Here is a 7,948-nt window from a genome sequence, read left to right on the forward strand (position 1 = left end):
AAATTACAAAAACAATACTTTATTTTCTTAGAAATATTACCTTTATTGGAAACTTTTTTGTAATCTTAAAGTAATTTCTGCATGACAGACACAGGGATTCTTTACCGAATCTTTTCATAAAATTCAAAATCTGAAAAGTTATTACCATTTATTATTGTATTATAATTACACGAAAACCGAATATACGATTTACTAGATAAAGATACGTTTTAAATATATCAAACCTTTAATTTCTGTTCCAATTCGAGATGGCAGTCAGCAAATCTTCTGATGTCTTGAAAGGACGTTTGCATCTAAAAAAAAGAAAATATATATATATATAACGAATTTTAAAAAATCTGCAAATGTAGTAAATTTTGGAAATTCGACAAAAATACATTACAGCAGATGTGAAGGCGGATAACAAGAATCCCATTAAAATACACGCTAAAGTAAGAGTTACACACAGTAACAAAAAGAAAATTTTCAACGCGAACTTTCCTTCAGAAAAGTTGAAATTAAAGTACATTAGATTGGTTTCCATTAATAAAATACCGTACATTATTATGAATACGTAATTGAAGGGTCCGTTTACTTGATTGGTAAAATTCCAAAGTTCATCGTGTTGCGCGATAATCTCATTCAGTTGAGATTTCATATTTGGAATGTTCTTTCTCAGCAGATACAAATTCTCTGATACTTTTTCGAATGCTTTCATTACAATAAAGTGAAACAGAACGAGGAACATAAAGATGCATACTAAAGCACCAACGAGTAAAGTGCTACAGATACCAATTTCGATGCAGCAGATAAACGGTTCATATTTAAAGGTCTTTCCTTTCTCTAAAGCAGGATAAAATAAAAAAGCGATCATACTTTGAACAAATATAGTAAAAGTAACAGTTAAAATTATTGCGAAAAGTTGTACAAAATTCACAGTAGCATATAACTGATGTTCAGGAAAACGAAATGACTTTTTTAATTGTATTTTCGGATTCAGTTTGACTCTTTTTACAATACTGAATATTGCAGCTACGGACAAAGAAATGCTTGTAGTAGTTACTTTGATATATATGTCATACTCGAATACCGAGAACGAGGAAAAGCAAGGAGTTACATTCGATACGTAAGGAAGTGTCATACATATAAGAAGAACGGAATGTATCCAATAAAGGCATTCAATAAATGAGATGTAAAATTTGAAAGGTGTGCGGAAGCGACCGTTAGTGTTTAAGACACAGTAGCAAGGAGTAAAAAATTCCCAGCCGTAGACGATCGAAACTAAAGTAAATGAAGAGAGAAAACACTGCAGACATATTTCCTCTTTTTGATTATCAACCGCGGGACTTACGCTCGAGATGATTCTTATCATATTTTTAAGTAAGTGTATAAAGCGGTATTAACGGTATGAAAAATAAAATTTATCATTTAATTAAGGATAATTAATCATTGATATCATTGTCTAACGTGAAAGTAATTAAAATACTCTTGTGTCAATTTTCTACTATTATTAGCAACTTGTTATTTTTTTAACTGCAATAATGTTGTTCGTCATATGACAGAGTCAAAATGTTTTAGTTTTCATTGTAAACAGTTTCAGAAATTGAAACCAAAATTTTCATACACTGTAATTGTAATAAAAACTTTATTTATATTGTGCAAAGAAAAACACATTGCCCGAAAAATATTAGCAAGATAGTGAGAATGGCACGGATAAGATTGATCTGAGAACAGTATAAATACACAATCATATGCATGAGTGTTAAGGTGACAATTGACCTACTAGACCTGGCTCTTGCTTAAATTATACAAATAATAGTATATTAAGAGTTGTTTACTTTACATAACGGTTTAAACTTTGATTTTTTTCTTTACAATAATTAAACAAAATCTGGAATATTGTTAGATTCGAGATAAATCAATCTAGATTTAGATGAAAAAATTGATTCTAATTGACAACCTTGCCCAAAACGTAGTACAGATTTCAGTGTTTTAGATTTACATGGTTGTCGATAGTACCTGTCAAAAGCACAAATACCACTGAATGTAAGATCACAGCCACTATATGTAGAATATTCTAAACATTCGGATAAACATTTTCGTAGATGTGGACCTCGACGATAAGTTTACATCGACACCACGATTCTACGGAATATCGTACAAATAACAAGAAATGAGTGCATCGCATAAATATAATTATAAAAGTTGAAAACTTTGAGAAGTTTCAGCGAGGTATATTGAAATTTTTGACATAAGTGCATAGCCGGAAAACTCCAAATACATCTTTTGTTTTATAACAGAACTTACACTTAAAAATGGCTTAATACTCTTTCTTAAGAAGCGTGACAAGTGCGAGAAAACCTGTCAATTGGTTTCGATTACATAAAGCAATTAATAGTCATTAGTAATGATGTTTACGTGTCGTCAGCCATTTGAATTGCAATACCTTATTATGCAAACTAAATGCAAGCTCTCTAATACTACTTTCCTATATATTAATTTATATAAGTATCGACTAAGTGAGAACTCTAATTTGTGTGTGTGTTCTAAAAATAAATCAATCGATACTTATGTAAATGAATACACAGCAATTTTGAGTTGGTTGAGACATATTACTATAATTCTAAAAATGTTTCATAAAAATTGAAATTCAGAGTATAGTCTTCGTGTAAAAACACTATTTGCACAGGTTTCGACGAAGAAACGACATGAACTTCAAGAAGTAATATTTATGAATTCAAGCAATTGAACATTTACATCTCACCTGCCCATAAAGAATTTTTTCTTATTTATTTTTTCATACGGATTGTTTTTCGGAAGAGAAGTCGAAACCCCCCTCCGAATTACGAGTTACGTCATTGCTAAGAAGTTGGGCAAGGAGTCGAAATATATTAAGAAAAAAGAAAAAGAAAAACACGATCAAATGGCAAATAGAGAAAAAGAAAGGTACCAATGAGAAAAGAACGATTTGGCTCATTTAAAATCAAAGCGAACAACACGGAAAAGAAAAAGAATGGATGAGGAATAAGAAGCATCGTTGAAATCGGATTTCAAAGTAAAAAAAAAAAACGAAATTAGTCGAAATAGGCAAAATTCTATCGAGTCAATGCAAGGCTGCGCGGTTATTCTTCTTTGATCCGATTACATCTCAGTCACCTGTTTAATTTTAGGCAAAATTTGCTTATTTATGCAATCAAAATTATCAATTTTTCTCAAAACAAAATCGTAATTATTAATAAACGACGAATAAAAAATAACTATCTAAAATAAAAACTAAAGAAGACGATGGCATATTCTACTTATGTCTAGAAAATATAGTTTAAAAAAAAATAAAATTTAAAACACTGGCGTAAAGATACACCGGGGGAGAGTTGAAACAGGCGTTAATAAAAATTATAATTATCAATAATCACGAAAAGTATAATAAAAACATGTAATAAGCTAAATAAATTTGTAATATCACAAAAATTAGCCAAAAAATTAATGTAACAGAAAGAAAAAATAAATATTTAAATCAATACTGAAGGTGAAACACTTCCATCTAAGTAGTGTGTTTATTTAAAAAATCGAAAATGACGAATTTATTTAAAAATAAAAGATGAATAAAAAATAACTATGTAAAATATAAACAAAAGAAGACGATGGCATATTCTGTTTATGTCTAGGATATATAGTTCTAGAGAAATATAAAAGTGAAAACTCCGGCCTATATGTACATTGGTGAAGGTTTTCAACTTTCTAAACCGGTTCTTGTAAAACCATATATGTAGGCCAGCGAAGTCGAGAAGGTTGTAGTAAGAATATCTAAATTTGATGCCATACCTGAAGACTCTAAATTGCCGATACAATTTTGGGAATTCCCCGAAAAATCCTCCTTCTGTAAAAAATATCTATACTTAAAACTGTTTATGTGGCACTAAATTCAAAGGTGCTCGTGTCCCACGATGCTATAATGCACCAGTGTGTGGGAGGGGCAGGATTTTGTTTACTCATATTGAAGCTTAATAACTTTAGTCTCTTGTCGAAAATTTTAAATTCTGTAGCCGGAAACTAACAAGACTAGTTGCTGGATTTTTAAAATAATAATTCATCGAAAATGCTAAAGATTTTAATGCTTTGCATTTTGATACTAAAAACGATGATAAAATCGTTGCAACATTTAATTAATTAATTAAATAAACTATTTCAAAAAATTACAAGAAATTTATTTCACGTACAAATATAGACCTGAAAATCTTGCATTTGTAATCATATCATGCGACCTTTCATGAACATTTTTAACGTTTAAAGATTAAAATTGTCTTTGTACAAAAGTCACAAACAAAAAATATGATATTTTTGAATTCAAGCTATTTATTTATTAATATTCACTACAAGAATTTTCAATGCTAACTTAATCATAAACGAAATTAAATTTGAAAAATATAAACAAAAATTTTAAGCTAGAAAAAAAGCTTTTATGATGAGAAATGTTAATTATGGGTCATTATCATCATTTAAATTATATATAATGCGACCTATAAATTCGCATTCGGTGTCGGAATCACCATAATCGTCATTAATTTCTTCAGTATAATAAAGTATAGCTTTGGGTATAATTCTACCCTTAATGTATTCGCCAATCTCGTAATAAAATAAAAGCAATTACTTCTCATCATAGCATTGATTTTCATTTAATTCGGGTAGATCTTTAAAGAAATTAAACAATGATTTCGTCGCTACACTTCTTTTGCAATCAGCTTCTGATGAACCTTCGTTTCCTCTAAATACTTTCAACGTAATATCCTTCCCTTCCTTTTAATCTATGAAGCATTCTTTACTGTTAACGTAACTGGGACCTTCATAGCAATACGAATTTTTTCGATCAAAATCACCCGTTACTGAATATTGTTTAGTTAGAACGGCGTTATTGAAGTATTCGTTCGGTTCAAGATGGAATTCCAAGACATAATCTCTTGAGGATTCGGAGATGTGATTCAGCTTGATGTCTTTCAGATGCTTGATAATCGGCTCATCTCGGATGCTGATCATCCTTCTTAATGGACCTGGACCGTTGAGTTGATTTGTAAAATTCCAAACTTCGTCATGTCGTACCATAATTTCTTCTAATTGTGATTTAAAATTAAGGCTGTATTTTTTTAATAGATACAAATCTTGCGATACTTTCTCGAATACATTCATTAAAGTATGCAGAAGCAATGCGAGAAACAAGCAACAATATATTACGTCGCCGACGATTAAAATAGTGGATATAACAACTTCCACGTAGCAGAAAAGTAGCTCATATTTATAGGTTTTCCCAGTTTCCGAAACTAGATAAAATATGAAACCGATTGCAGTTTCCATCATTACTCTAAACCTCACAGAAGAAATTGCTGTAAGCAACTAATTCACTTCAGTTTCACTAACACCTAATTTTGCTGAGCTTAAAATTCCTTTATTATTACAAACGTTCTCAACCTATCTAATATAGGCCATCGTCAGGTTTAATATTATAAATGTTGCAAAATGGAACGTACCGTTTTTGAATATTTTATATATTTGAATTTTTTTTAAAAAAAGTGTGTATATTAAATAAATAAATAAAAAGTAACTAAACAAATAAAACATAGAAAACAGAGCTAACTAAAAAGAAACATGTTTTATGGGTTTTTAGTTCCATTCTTTTTTCTATTATATATTTCCATACTGTTTTAAGCGCATTAGCATCCCTAGCATTTAGGCAACAGTTTTTTTTTATTTTACTTTTATAAATTTCCACCTTTTCCATCTCAAACGCAATGGATAAAGAGTGCACCGTTTTAATGACTAGCCTCTTCCCATTTTACAACGTTGTGTTGTTGTGTCGTTTGTCAACGTTGTATCTATGTTCTCTCATACATACCGCCAGGTTTCTTCTAGTCACACCCACATAAACTTTTTGATTCCTAACTGTTGATTTTCAAATGAAATTATATATATCCCATCTTTCTCTTCCTTTTTTTACAGTATCTTTATCGTTCCGTAGCAAACTACAGATATTGGGTGCTCATTTATATACCATTCTCGAGTTTTTATAAGAAAAAGAGCACTCAATATCTATAGATTGCTATGGAACAATAAAAACAGCATAAAAAAGAAGAGAAAGCTGGGCAATATAAAATACTATTTGAAAATCAACAGTTAAGAATTGAAAAAGATTATGTGGGTGTGACTAGAAGAAACCTGGTGGTACTGTACATCTGCGAGAACATAGATACAATGTTGACAAAGGGCACAACAACACAATATTAGCGATTATGATGCAAACTGAAGGAGCAGTTGTAGAATAGAAAGAGGCAAAAGTCATTAAAACGGTGCACTCTCCATCCACTGCGTTTGAGATGGAAAAGGTGGAAATTTATAAAAGTAAAATAAAAAGGGATGCTAATGCGCTTTCACCAGTATGGAAATATATAATAGAGAAAAGAATGGAACTTAAAAACCCTTAAATCATGTTTCTTTCTACTTAGCTCTGTTTTCTATGTTTTATTTGTTTAGTTAATTTTTAATTATTTATTTAATATACAGTACACACTTTTTAAAATTTATTTTAAAGTTAAATTTTAAATTTGTGGCGTAGTAAATACTAGTATTGTGTTATATTCTAAAGACACATGGCAAATTTTCCATCAAATTCCTTCATGCTATTAAATTTTGTAGATTCCTGTCTCGTCGCCGTAATGAAAACGGATGTTTCATAAATAAATTTACAAAAAGAACGATTATATTTCGATTCTATGTGAAACTTTTTTCTTTTCTGGGGAAAGACTAAAAATATTACAATTGTAATAGTGGTTTAATATCAGAAAAATTGAAAATAACTTAAAGAAAGTATAAACTGATTGAAAAGGCAAATTATTGAAATTTTAATAAAACCTCTTCGATGAATCTCCTATTGTAGACGAGTGCCCATTGATAAATAATTATAATTGTATCTTACAGAAAAAAATCCAGCAACGAGTTACTTATGTATTCCGGCAACATTTGATGGTGCCATGTATTGAAATATTTGAAGTCAAAATTTGCCACGTGAAGTCTATGGTAGGATTTCCGTTTATCAACTGATTTCCCGCTACATGTCAGTCGAGTTGATGATCGTTGTAAATTCACATTTATTACTATGATAAATTTTTCTTTCGATCTTTAAGATGATATTTCACACGCGAGTTGTGATCTGGATATAACATTTTGAAAATACTCACAAGTGTGTCCCGCAGGAGCATACGTGAGTACTTTAAACGTTTATTGAAGTTTTGCAGGTAATGACGTTGGACATTCGCTACCTTTGTTGAATCTGCGGCTTCAAACTGTTTTAAACACAACGTTACAGGCACGTCATCGCATTTGTGTTTTTCGTCGTATTCCGCGGTGCTCACAAAATACCAATTAAGATTTAACATAAGCTAAAATCCTAGGAAGTCGACAGAGATGTAAACGAAATTTTTCGTTGATATCATTATCTTTCTGGGTTGAGAACGACTCGCGCAAGAAAGTTTGTAGAAAATCTTCAATTAGACAAGTCCCGTGGTCGAATTCGATTGTCCAGTTTTTTTAACTATTATCTACTGTCATTTTGTGTGCCGAAAAATTACATTTATATTCCGAGGAATTTTGAATAAGGAAAATGAATATTTTGCAAGAAATTATTATTTAGAGATGAATCACATCACTGCGTAACGTTTCGACTCCTCGTCTGAACCGATTGTAAACTCGATCTCTGAAACTAGGTGTATTGAAATTGTATACGGTCGATATTGTCATATTCGTTAATAGTTTTATGTTGAAAGTACACTTATTCAATATTATGTAGTATCCATGAACACACTTTGTTGTTTTAATGTTAAATTATTATCAGTGCGAATCACTTGCTTCTTGTATCTTAATCGAGTTCCTGCAAGTTACAGTCGACCCCCTATAACACTGTTGTAATTCCGTTTTATATGAATTT

At 30.6% G+C, this 7,948-nt stretch overlaps 1 pseudogene; it reads right to left on the reverse strand.

The window, feature by feature from the left end:
• Positions 1–3,709: 3,709 nt before the first annotated feature.
• LOC111623214 lies at positions 3,710–5,076 on the reverse strand (annotated as a pseudogene).
• Positions 5,077–7,948: the final 2,872 nt, after the last annotated feature.

The sequence above is a fragment of the Centruroides sculpturatus genome, unplaced genomic scaffold, assembly GCF_000671375.1.
Source record: "Centruroides sculpturatus isolate CEXI.00-Female unplaced genomic scaffold, Cexi_2.0 scaffold8, whole genome shotgun sequence".
In the NCBI taxonomy this organism is placed as follows: Eukaryota; Metazoa; Arthropoda; class Arachnida; order Scorpiones; family Buthidae; genus Centruroides; species Centruroides sculpturatus.